This window comes from Phascolarctos cinereus, unplaced genomic scaffold (genome assembly GCF_003287225.1).
Source record: "Phascolarctos cinereus isolate Bilbo 61053 unplaced genomic scaffold, phaCin_HiC Scaffold_5;HRSCAF=322, whole genome shotgun sequence".
In the NCBI taxonomy this organism is placed as follows: domain Eukaryota; kingdom Metazoa; phylum Chordata; class Mammalia; order Diprotodontia; family Phascolarctidae; genus Phascolarctos; species Phascolarctos cinereus.
In genome coordinates, this window is record NW_027555958.1 from 366519058 (window position 1) to 366532843 (window position 13786).

The following is a 13786-nucleotide window of genomic DNA, read 5'->3' on the forward strand; positions in this document are numbered from 1 at the left end:
CTGGCAAAATCTAGCTGTCCTCTCCTTCGTGCTAACTTGCTCAGAAACAGCATTTGTGATGCAGTTACTATCCCAGAGAAGCTGAGAACAAAGCTATAGGCAGGTAAAGCTAAAGAAAATTATCTCATGGCCCCAAAGTTGCTTCTACTGGTGGGCTCCAAGACCCCTACTCAGCACAATGGGAAAAACAAAATCAAATCCAATAAATGATTAGTCCCAAAGTCATCATCATGCTGGTTCTGTATTGTACACTATGGAAAAGTACTTGTTATTTTAGAGCATAGAATAGGATCATACATTCAGAGCTGGAGGGGACCTCAAAAGTCATCTAGTTCCACCCATTCACTTTACAGATGAGGAAAATGAGGCCCAGAGAGGTTAAGTGATTTGCCCACTAGGAACAAGCAGAAGAAGGTTTTGAACTCAGGTCCCCTGACTCCAGGTCTAGTTCTTTCCATTGCACTGAGCAAGTGTGGTGTCCACTCTGAAAGAACCTAACAGTAGAGTGCCCTGCTATTGTACTGGGTTTTCCTATATTTGAACCCCCAGCCCCATTTCCCCCCATAGCCTGGCAGCATGTCTGAATGTGCCACATTCCATTGTCAACTAGAAAATGATTGTATATGTCCTGACATTACCTAGTTCCTGGTTTTAACAAGTAAGTGTGTTAGTTGAATCATGTCAAGATGGCTCACCTTCTCTTTCTGTGATCTGACCCCCTTGCTTTTAACTCTTTCAGGACTCCACCTCCATCATTTCTTCTCATCTTCTACCCCAAACCAACCTCAGTCTCCTAGCATGGTCCCTCAAGCAAACACTCTGTGTCTGATATTTTTGCTGTAAGAATCTGGCCACCCTAAATGTAGTCCAATGGAATGACAGCACGTTAATATACTTGCAGAGTACAATCATTCTACAATCACCCAAGGTCCAATGAGTGTTCAAAAGATGTGACCTCCAGGTTCACCTTAGCCTCTTTTTTTCCAGCTCTGCTACTAGTATACTGAGTGACATGGAACATAATTCTTTTTTTTAAATTCTTTTTATTTGTTTCATTAAATATTTCCCAATTACATGTAAAATTTTTTAAACAATTTTTAAAAATTTTGAGTTCCAAATTTTCTTCTTCCCTCCTGCCCCTCTCTCCTCCTTGAGGAGGCAAACAACCTGATATTGATTATACATGTGAAGTCATGCAAAACATATTTGGAATGTATTGTTTTTTTTCTGTGTCAAAAAAAAAATTTTTAGCAGACAATTTACATAAAATCCTCTTTTAGTTTGGTGTGACACTTTCCCATGATAAACTACTTATTAAGAGCAGCTTTGGTCAAGAATGGAATGAAATAGCTGATCAAAAAGACATGACTACTGATTTTTTTTTGAAACTAGTACATTGACTGATTATGGTAAAACAACAACAACAACAACAACTGAAAACAAAACATCTGCAAGAGATATTTTCCCAGTTTTGACTTGTGGTAGGGTCTTTCCTGTCTTCATGTAAATGTTGGAGGTGCATTCTGACAAATGTCTGTCATGCTAGAGAGTGGAAATACAGCTTCACATGATTTGTAGCCCCTGGATCAAAGATTCTAAAGTCTTGAAATTCCGAATTGTCATTGCTCCATCAATGCCAGTGGCAACCTCACTTGCCCACTTCATAAGTAGAAACTTGGGTGATACTGTTTTGGTGTAGTGTGTCTAGAGCAGTATTGAGACCGTCAGTCGTGGCTCTCTTGTCCGTGTTGCAGAAGCATTCCATGGCAAAGATGTTGCGCTGGATGCTCTGTTTTGGAATGTCTAATTTGGAGACAAAGGTCGACACGGTCAGCATACTTGAACAGCACTGGGCAGCAGTCATGGCCAGGAGCTACCATGCTATTCGCAGAGACAAATAATACACTCAAAAGTGGGAGGAACTCTGTTTTCAGCTGTGAAACCATCTTGTTTTTGGAGGCACCAGCACTATCATGGCTGACCCAAGCAAGGCAATTCCCACTGGTAGAGAAACTAACCCCATTGGACCAACCACCACTTCCAGTACCACCAAACTCTGACAGCAGTTGACCAAAAGGCATCTTGGTACCCCATGGAGTACTGACTAGCTTTTCATCAACTTCTTTAATGTAGACAGAAAAAACTCTGCACCTGAAGTCACAAGATCTAGTAAAATGTTGTTGGGGTGCCAGTTCAAACTAAGGACAGTAGAACAAATTGACTTTTTTATGTGTTTGCTCCCCCACCAGTCATTTTCAGACCCAAAGTAGCACACAGAAATTGGTTGAGCTCTGCTACCTACAACAAATTTATTCTCCAGAAGGAAACCATTTCACAAAGGTGACTGTGTGATTAATTCTCAGGATCACCGGGGTTGGTTTCCACATGCCATCTTTCTGACTCCAGACATATGCAGTATGGTCTGTACCACAAGTTACAATTCAGTCACTCTTGGGAGCCCAGTCCGTACCTGTGATGTGTCCATTGTGTTCCTTCAGTTCATGGGCTCTCACCCATTGGTTCCCATTCTTCTTGTAAATGTGGACTTCATGTTTATTAGAGTTAAGGGCAATCTGAGTATGGTCTCTGTTCCAAGCATGGTGGGTGATTGGCTATAGTAAAAATTAATGTAAGGACATTATTCTTAGTGTTTTCAAAAGGGAAAAAGCCGGGATAGGGAGGGTGCAGACAGACCCCAAAGTGGAGGATTTGAAGACTCTGGTCAGTTGAGGCAAATAATTGAAATGTATTTCTTAATCTCTTAGTCCCTCAGTCTCATCAAACCTCCAGTTAGTCAATACAAACTTACTATGCAACAGGCAGCTGCTAAAATGACTTTCCTTAAATATAGGTTTAACCATGTCATTCTCTAAGTCAATAAATCCTAGTCACTTTCTATTCCATATAGATTCAAATATAAACTTTTAAGGCTTCCACAGCCCTTCAGAACCTGGTTCCAATCTATCTTTCAAGTTTTATTATATTGAAGAAATATGGTATAAGGGGGAAGGTCCTGGATTTAGAGGAAGGAGCAGCTAGGTGGCACAGTAGATAGATCGCCAGGCCCGGAGTCAGGAACACTTGAGTTCAAATCTGGCCTCAGACAGCTACTAGCTGTGACCCTGGGCAAGTCACTTAACCCAATTTGCCTCAGTTTCCTCATTTGTAAAATGAGCTGCAGAAGGAAATGGTAAACTAGTTCAGTGTCTTGGCCAAGAAGACCCCAAATGGTGTCACAAAGAGTTGGATGTAACTGAAACGACAGAACAACAACAACAGTACAGAAAGGAAGGAAGAAAACAAACACCTATTAATTGCTTGCTGTGTGCCAGGAGCTATAGATAAAAATACAAGCAAAAAGAAAGAGTACTTGCCCTCAATGTGCTTGCAATCTAATGGAGGAAGATAACACACAAAAAGGAGTGGGAAAAGCTAGGGGTGGGGAGGAGGGAATAAAGGTACATGAAAGGGGGTATAGTTTTGAAGTCTAGAAGCTATGAATAGGACTAGGAGGGGAATGAAGACCAGCTGGGACCCCCAACAAATGGAGACTACAGAAGGAACTCACCTGCTGGAGAAAAGAGCCAGCCTTAGAGGGATGTTCCTGGTTGAGACGGTCACAATGGTAATTGGGTGTTTCATTGTGAGGGGGTCCTGAATGCTCAGAGAGATTCCAAGATGAGACAGCAAGGTTTGCAACTCTGCAAGCCGTGAGTGGGAACTGAGTAAAGTCCACTTGTGTGACCTTGAGCAAGTCACTTGACTTCATTGGGCCTCGGTTTCTTCATCTGCATAATGACAGGATCGGCCTCAACGGCCTCTAAGTTCCCTCTCAGCTCTATTGCTCCTGTTTCTGCACACTACCATCTAGCCAAACTGGCCTCCCTAGTGTTCCTCATGTGCAACACTCCATCTCCCGTATTTGTGACTCTGCATTGAAAGTACCCCGTGCACTTTCTCTTCCCTTCTGCCTGGCGGAGTCCCTCACTTCAGGATTCAGCCCGAGTTACACCTTCTACGAAGACTTTCCTGACCTCTCCCCACTTGCCTCCCAGCTGCTAGTGCCCTTTCTCTCTACTTTGTGTTATTCTATAGGTAGCCTAGGGCTCGAGACAAAGCATTCACATTCGCAAGATTCTCCTCATTGGCGGAGAGAATGATTCCTCATGTTCCCCGCCCATGTGAGCGGCAGAACTAGAGAGACCTTGGGAGAAGAGAGCTTTTCTTCTGGCTTCCAGCCTTCAGAGTGGACTCAACCAATTCTGGGCTCTTTTGGGGTCCCTGGAAGGAGAAAAAGACTCTGTTAAGTAGCTGACATGTGGAGGAGCTAGTGCCTACCCGCGTATCTTTATTTCTGGCTTGCTTCATGAGAGATTTTGGGGAACTTCCCCTTACTTAATGGTGGAGACTCTTGGGTGAGCTGAATCATCTCTCTCCCAGTTGGAGATTTCATTCCTTCTGTGTATTGCTTGCTGTATTCTAATCTGTATAACTTCTCTGATGGCTATTTATTATTGTCTTTGATAAATGGGTTATTTTGTCATTCACTCTGTGTGTTGGTCTTTGTACCATTGGCATTTAGTGAGAAGACAATCAAGCTTTTGGTTTTTTTTGTTTGTTTGTTTTTGTGGTTTTTGGCTGGGCAATGGGGTTAAGTGACTTGCCCAGAGTCACACAGCTAGTAAGTGTTATGTGTCTGAGGCCAGATTTGAACTCAGGTCCTCCTGAATCCAGGGCCAGTGCTCTATCCACTGCGCCACCTAGCTGCCTGACAGTCAAGCTTTTGGATATAGCTTGGGATGCTCCTTCTATATTAAGAAATAATGAAGAGTGACTTGAAGCTAAAAATTATTTTCACTAGACTAGCAGTATTTAGGAGGGCAGATAAACAGATCTGAATAAAGCAAAGGGGGCCATCTTTTACTATTCTCCTGGCAGAAATCAAAGTCTCCCTTGGAGAAGGGTGGCCACAGTTCCAGAGATATCTATTTCATACTTCCCTGTGAGGAAATTTGACAAAGCCACGTGGACACCTGTAACCTACACGGGCAACACATTCACCTTACGTATGTGTGTCTATGCTCATATATGTTAACAAGCTCCTTGAGAACAGGGACTGTTCCATTTTGTCTCTATCTCCAGGACATCACAGAGTCTGTGACAAAGTAAATGCTCCATAAATAATCATTACACTGAGCATTAGTCTTTTTCACAACAATTCAATTCAAGAAATATTTTTTGAGGACTTGCTAACTTTGATACTTTAGGTACTGAGAGAGATCCAGAAAGAGCTAAGATTCAATCTAGCTACCTTCAAGGAATTAACCAAATAGTAGGGGAGATAAGAAAAGTATGCAAATAACTAAAATACAGAGCCCAATGTGATAAATGTCTGGGAAGTCCCAGGCACTGAGGTTATATCTGAATGGGAAAATTGGGGAAGGCTTCATTGAAAAGATAGAATTTGAGCTTCAAGGATGGATCAGATTTCAACAAGTTAAAATGGGGGTGGTGTTCAAGGAATGGGGAACTACGTAAACAAAAAACATGTGGTCAGGAAATCATGGGGCAGAGCCATGGCCATAGTACCATAGTCCTCATTCTGCTGTACCAGGCAGCTAGGATGGAACCAAATTGTGTAGGTCCTCAGTTTAAGGACTACATTCAGCAGAGAGTGGGAAGTTATTGCAGCTTCCAGAGCAGAAGAGTAGCATGATCAGAGAGCTGTACTTTAGGAAGATGAATATGGGCATCAATTTTAGAATTAATTGTAGTAGAAAGAGACTGTAAATGGGGAGTCCAGTTAGGAGGCCACTGCAGTATAGAAGAGAGACAATGGAGGTATGTACTAGTGTGGTGGAAGTGGGATTGGAAAAGTTAAAGGTGAGAGATATGAAAGGGGTGGGATTATCTGGAATTGATATCTAATTGGATGTGTGTGTGTGTGTGTGTGTGTGTGTGTGTGTGTGTGTGATGAAGAGGGTGGAGTCGAAGATAACACCAAGATTTTGAGTCTGGGTGTCTAGAATGCTAGAAGTGTCATTAACAGGAGTCAAGAAATCAGCAAAGGAAAAGCAAGTTTTGAGAGGTAAGTAGCGAGTACAGTTTGGGACATATTGAGTTTCAGGTATTGGTAGGTCAACTAGGTAGAACTCACAGAACAATAGATTAAGAGATGTCAGGGACTTTAGGAGGCATTTAGTCCGACTCTCTTCATTTTACAGATGAAGAAATTGAGGTCATGAGAGGCTGGGTGACTTGCCCAAGGTCACACAGGTAGTATGAGGCAGATAAGGTATTTGAACCCAGGTCCATGGACTCCAGGGGCAGCAAGGTGATGCAGTGGATAGAGCACCAAGCCTGGAGTCAGGAAGACCTGAATTCAAATCCAGCCTCAGACACTTACTAGATGTGGGACCCAAGGCAAATCACTTAACCTCTGTTTGCCTCAGTTTCTTCACCTATAAAATGAGCTGGAGAAGGAAATGGCAAACCACTCCAGTACCTTTGCCAAGAAAACCCTAAATGGGGTTATGAAGAGTCAGATATGACTGAAAAATGACTGAACAACCATGGATTCCAAATCCCTTGTTTCTTTCTAGTGTCCCACACTGCTTCCCAAATGTCTACTAGGTGGCTGGCTCTGGAGTTCCAAGGGCCAGATGGGGCTGAAGAAAGACATGATAGTTGAAATCAGGGAAGTGGATGCAATATCTGAGGAAAGAGGGTATACAGAGAGAAGGCAGTGCCTAGAGGAATGCCCACATACATATAGCCGCATACACAGCCAGCATTGAAATGAATTGTTAATGTAGGCCTGACTTGACATCAGCTCTGAAGGGACACAAATCAAGGGAATGATCTAGGTCCTTGAATAGCTAGGTCTCACACTGTTTGTGTCTTTGATTCAGGTCAAGTGGAGAACCGCTGGACACACTGCTGAGAGACAGATCTTTTCACTTGGAAACTGTGATTTATCCATCCTTATTGTAAGAAGATGGCTGTCCTTGTTCCAAAAGGCTGTCCTCTGTGTGAGGAATGATTGTGTGACCAATGCCAATGGTGAGCTGAAAACTTGTTTCTTCTTTCCCTCTTTAATTGAAAGGTTTATTCAAGTTATTTGTAAATTTAACAATAACTAAGATTCCAAGGCCCATTACTCGGAAAGCCTTGATTTCCTTGCTTATTCTGTGCCTCTTATCAATACTCTTCAGAGCTTGGGGCTGAAGTAGCATAATGGGAGCAGGGAGGCATTGTCTGCATCTCCACAAGGACCCTGGCATTTGGTAACAAAGCTACCAGGTTGTCTCTTTCCCCCCCCCTCCTCCATCCCCAGACAAAGCCCCTGATAACTGTGTGGGCTCTGAGACCTGAGAAGCGGCCGGCGATAGAGAATTTTGGACGTTTCTTGTGCTGGTTGCCATCGTCTACATGTGATTTTTGTCCCTCAGAGAATCCCTAATAGTCCAGTGTATAAGTACCCCCAGACAAAACCCACAGATGGACTGAAAAGTCCCAATAGAGGCAGATCTTTCTTTTTTCTTTTGGTTTTGAATCAAATGGCATCCCAAAGGCAAATTACCTCTTTGGTTGATTGGTTACCTTGAAATTTTCTTTTTGTTTTGTTGTTGTTTTGCCTGACTGAGAAAATCCTGCTCACGTGCTCAATTCACTGGTGCAAGTGGATAATCCATTAATGGTAGACCTGGCCAGCTTGCCAATGGTGATGAATTGCTGCATTCATCTTATAGCCATCAGGCTTCACCAACTTCCCAGACTTTGCCACATATACTCTGGTGCCACGTTCTCATTCTCCTCCCACTGGAACTTGGGCTTTGCCCCTTGGACCCTGGCCTCTGAAATGGGAGTTCTTGCTTTATCCTGCCTAGAACTGGGATACCATATCCCTTCCTGGCCATTTCCAAGCCATACTCCTGCCCTTTCTCCACTTCCCCTTTATATGCTGTCTTCTCCCATTAGAATGTAAGTTCTTGGAGGGCAGAGACTGTCACACTGGCTTTTATTTGTATGTACAGTGCTTAGCACAATGCTTGACATATAATTTTCATTTCATTAAAAAGCATTAATAAATGTTCTTTCTCCCTCATTCCTTCTCCCTCCTTCCCTCCCCCCATTCCTTCCTTCCCTCTCTTCCTTTCTTTGAAGTCCTACCAATAGCTACAATGCCATTAGTGAGAATAATACAAGTAGAGCATCATACTTTAGAAAAACTCAGAAAACTTCCTGTATTCTCATAGTCAGAAGTCAAAATTTCCAGGAAAGTTTCCAGGATCAGGGCTTGCTCAGCAGCAACCATCTGTCTCTCCTGTTGGGGAGTGGGAGAGTTTAGTTAGCTGTAGGGGAAGTGTTAGATAGTGGGTAGAGGGCTGAACTTAGAGTCAGGAAGAACCGGGTTTGAATCTTGCCACAATCATTTGCTAGTTCTATGAATTGGGGGAAGTTAACACTTCTCTGAGCCTCGGTTTCCTAATTTGTAAGACAGCACCTACCTCACAGGGCTGTTGTGAGGAACAAATGAAATAGGGCTTGTAAAATTCTTTGTAAACATTCAAGTGCTTTATAAATGTTAGCTACTATTATAAGTCAACAGGTAAAGTTGGAGGGCCTTCTCTGTGTAATATATTCAGGGTTTTATAGAAAGAAGGAAGAAGGAAAGATGGCATAGTCCCTATTCATTAGGGCCCTGTCGTCAAGAGGGAGAGGATAGAATCTACATATGTGAGAATATAACAGATCAACATGATAATAAGGACCAAATGACAGAGTTCAAATTTAATAAACACAAATTCTGCATTAATTATAACTGAATATTTGAGAGGTGGCCTGGTATAGTGCTCAGAGATCTTACCTCAGTCAGGAAGACCTGGGTTCAAGTCCTGCTTCTGAACTATCCTAGAAACATGACCCTGGATAGGTCACTTCTCAGTGCTCTGGGAAACTCTCTAAGACCGTAAATTGCCCAAGCACTTGCAGATGTAGGTTGTTTAAGGGAATTTCTTTATTGAGACTTCCCAATACCAGTGAAATAAAATTGCCGATCTAGTAAAAAACACAAAGAAAACACAATGGGATATAGAACGAAGGAAGGAATAGAGAGGTGGTAGGGTTCATCAAGGAAGTCTCTTAGATGAAGTAAGCTTTAAACACGAATGGAGTCACCTTGGACAAAACACCTTCCCTCTCTAAGCCTCAGTTTCCTCATCTGTAAAATTAAGGAGTAGAGCTAGATGGTCTTTTTTGGCTTCTTCCAGCTCCATGTGCTGTGCCCTTGTGAGTAGTTTCTCCTGTGTTCTACTGCCCCCCATCCTTGGCCACAATAGCCCTACTGTTTGTTCTTGCTGCCTCAGAGCCCTGTTCCTTCATTTAATTCTCACCTTATATAAAGGAACAAGGGAAGGACCCCTAAAATTTGGTGAACCGGACTTGGAACAGTGAATGAAAATAATGCCCATTTTGGTTCTTCTACTCCTTGTCAGCTCAAAATATATTCTCATTAGGTAGGTTGAAACGTTACTATAATGCTGTCTCCATGGAATTTAAGCTGTTGGTAGGTAGAAAGAGGACAAGGAGACTGAAGGAGGAAGGAAAACAATACTTTTCCCATTTATTTATCTGCTGGTTAAAGCAGCGTCTTCTGATGTGAAGCCTCAGGATATAGGACAAAGTCTAAAAACACAGCTAAAAATTCATCTGACATTTTAATACATCTGTCATTTCAGGCAGATCACAACCCCTCCACCCCTTCTCATTCTCTGCAACTCTTGTCCGTATCTTGCCATAAATCCTCCATAAAGGACTCATTCATTGTGATAAATTGCTATTTCTGGGGTATATTGATATATCACTTGGCCTGCCAATTCTTGTTTCTTATTCTTGCTACATGACCTCTCTTTTTCTACTCATAACATGTCTTCGATAATGTCCTTTATATCAGTTCCTAACTATAAAGCATGGCTAGTAACATGCTGTATGTACCCTAATTATGTCTAGAGCCATAGCTAGCTTAGGGCCACCAGGGCTTTTCCCCACGATAGGGAACTTAGAGGGAAAAATTATTTTGAACAGATGTACTCTTTTACTAGAGTGGGAAGAGGTGAGAGGAAGTCAGATACTGGCTGAGGAACAAGGAAGAGAAAGTTTGGATCATGAATGTCTGTTGGGACAGCATATTGCATCCTGTTCATTCTCTCCCTTTCTCCCTCACTTTACTCCAAGAAATCCCCAACCTATACTACTTCATTCTTTTCTTAGGACTTCCCTTTCCTTCATTCCTTACCTGGTGGACCAGCTACTCATTTACCCTTTCTCTCTAAGCAGTAACACTTCTCATAAAAGAGAGTGAGTAATAATTCTAGTACTACCTATTTGTCCTCCATCCTGCATGGCAAGGAGCCAAAGTCTCCCTGTTAAGGTAGAAAAAGAATGGACCCAGATCATTTGGATTGAACTGTATCATCTCTGAAATTATTTTTAACTCTGAGACTGCATTTAGCAAGTTCTCTGTGCCACTGAATTTGTTACAATTACATGGCAGAGTAAAAATAATATTAGATTGTACAAGGCAGCTAGGTGACAGTGGATAGAGATTGGGAATTAGAGTCAGGAAGATCTGAGTTAAAATCTTGCCTTAGATACTTACTAGCTGTGTGACCCTGGGAAAGTTATTTAACCTCCATTTGGCTCAGTTTCTTCAACTGTAAAGTGGGAATAATAATAGCACCTACTTTCCAGGATTGTGAGGATCAAATGGGTTAGCAAACATAAAGTGCTTTGCAAACCTTAAAGTACCATGTAAATGTTGCTTGTTTTTGCTGTGACTATTGCTATTAGTAGTCATATTTTTTAAGACTTAGAGTAGCTGAGATTTGAATCCTGAATCTGCCACTTACTACCTGTGTGACTTTGCACAAATCACTTTTCATTTCTGGGCTTGTATCTCTTCATGTATAAAAGGAGGTCATTGGATTTTATGCCCTCTAAGGTATCTTCCAGCTCCAAATCTAAGCTCCTTTGATCCTATATATACAAACTTGATTCAAGGAAGAATTTCACTTTGCTTACCTCAGGTACAGAAATTGCTAGTTATAATTCTATCTATATATAGCATGCGTCTTTCCACTGCCTTTTGGGTTACCTATAATTTTTATGCTCCTGAGATCATTGTGTTCTACAATTTGTAGCATTGTGAGGAGAATATAGATATTAGATATGGGCTTTTGCAATAAGGAGAAATTTGGGATGACTGAAAGGACTGAAAGGATCACTGAAAGTGATCCAACCCTATTTTCTCTTCTTACTCTGTGCCAAACACTCTCTATCTGGAGCACCTGTCTGAGATTTGGTGAATAAGCTTGACAGGCTGTGTGTGAAATTTCATGTCATAATATAGAATATGTGTTTTCCATGGACTTGTTTTTCCATTGTGGATTAGACCAAATGCTCTGCAGAGAGTCCACACAAAAGATGGCTTTACTGTTGAGGTCCAGTTTCTCTTATTTGAAGACGGCTTTTTTTTTTCTGTTTGCATCTAGACAAAGCCTCTTCAGTGAGAGCTATAGCAGTATAAAATTCATTGCTCTAAGAACCAATTGAACTAATTTCAGAACCTCCTAGCAATCATCGGTAAGTGCAGAATAATTTCTTCAAAAAAGCTATGCCTATCTATAGAAGTGGATTTGGTACTGTATCCTGAAGTTCCACAAAATTAGACATATATAATCAGTACACAGTGGATCTGTGATTTCAGGCAGATCACAACTCCTCCACCTCTTCTCATTCTCTGTGACTTTTGTTTATATCTTGCCATAAATCCTACATAAAAATTTCATTCCCTGTGATAAAGACTTCCTTTTGTTCTTTTGCTGTTTCTAAGGCATGCTGATGTATCTCTTGTTTTTTGGATATATAAGCTATATTCTCAAACAAATGTATAAATGGACACTTTTCTCTTTTTTAAAAAAAATCAATTTTATTTTATTTTCAGGTCTGAATTCTCTCCCTCCCAATTTTCCCCTCCCTGAATGAGGGAGCAAAATGCCCAAATCCTGATACAAACATGTATAGTCAAATAAAACAGATTTCTGTATTGGCCATGTCCAAAATACGAACAAAGTCATAAGCCTTGATCTATACTCTGAGGTCATCATCTATCTATCAGGAGGTAGGTAGAGTCTTTCATCATGAGTCCTCTGGAATTGTAGTTAGTTACTATGTTGATCAGAGTTCCTAAATGAGCACTTTTCCCCCAGATTACTTCGTAAAATAGCTGTAGAGGCTATGGCTAAACTAAGAAACTAAAATTCTCAAGATATCATGACAGGTTTCCTGTCTGTTTGGAAGGGTTAACACGCAGTTGAGATTGGAGGAGGGGAGAAGTGGGACCCAAATACTTGCTATGAAAATTTCTGGTTTAGAGGCAATAGACTATGTCTACTTTCTCAAGGTCAGCCTAGCTAAGCATAGAGAGGCTTATTGCTAGTAGGCTGGCTACTGAGTGACTGATTCTTTAATTACGGCAACCCATGAAATGAAGAAAAATGTAAAATGCCACTTAGTCTTGGGTGGCCCCATTCTGCTTCTGCAGTAGCAGGATGGCAGAAAGAGGCTAAGGGTGTTCAACTTGTAGACTGTCTATAAACATAAACTTAACTCTTGGTATTCTAAATTTGAGATGGCCATTAAATAATAATGCTGGATTGGCAGACTCATAGCAGTCTTGACATTCTTGCTTTTAATAAAACTTGAGGAAAGGTGGAAGTTGCAGTAAAACGGAAGGGTGGCTTATGGTACTAATTGGAGATGCAAAGAAAGAAGTGGACAAGGTTAACTTTAGCGTTTTTGGGGAGGTAACAACAAGGTTAATGGGATTTTGGTCATCATGCATTGTAATAATAATGACAAGTATTTGCAGAACATTAACTATGAAAATGACTGCAGCATACGTACCAACATCAGCTGCTGAGAATGAAATGAAAGACAAATTCTACAAAGAATCAATCAATAAATAAACATTTAGTAAGTGTCTACTATTACCCCACACTGTGATAGACAATCACTGGGGATACAAAAAGAGGCAAACATAGTCCCTGCCTTCATGGGGCTTACAATCTAATGGAATTTGTTAATCCCTTCCAAATCAAATCAACATATAGCTTGATATTTGGAGAATTTGATGCAAAGGTGGGAAAATGTGAGAGTACAGAAAAATGTGTCAGAATGCATGGTTCAAGGAGAAGGAATGAGAGAGGAAAAGACTTGTACATTACATAGGAGCCTCCTGCTTCTCTATAATGAACACTTTGGAAAAAAGAATTGGTAGATATTCAGTATGTCAAGAACCAAGTAACAACCTAAAGAACAGATTGGATTTTAGCACACAAGAAAAGACTTGACAATTATGTGGGTATTATCCTTGGATGAGCTATCTATGTATAGTCAGACCACAGTGACATCAGAACTAAAACCAGAATTAGTTAAAAAAAAATAAGAATAAACAAGAAGAAAGTGATATTTAAAAAATATGATGTGCAACTGAAATATATTAACTGAATGATTCAAATAAGTAATTGAAAATCAAAAAAGGGAAATGGACAGTAGACATGACACTGAAACTATTGAGAATTTCATCCAGCAGTTTTTCCAATGTAAATTAATACAATAAGGAGACAAAAAATGGCCAGAGAGCAAGCTATAGGGAACAATCATTTCACTTACATGCCCAAGGAGAGATATGGCTACCAAAGGCACAAGTGAATATAAATTTGCA

The 13786-nt window shown here is 41.0% G+C and overlaps 1 pseudogene; it reads right to left on the reverse strand.

Moving 5' to 3' along the window:
- Positions 1 to 1563: 1563 nt before the first annotated feature.
- Positions 1564 to 2639, reverse strand: LOC110222734 (actin-related protein 2/3 complex subunit 1A pseudogene; annotated as a pseudogene).
- Between the last annotated feature and the right edge of the window lie 11147 nt (positions 2640 to 13786).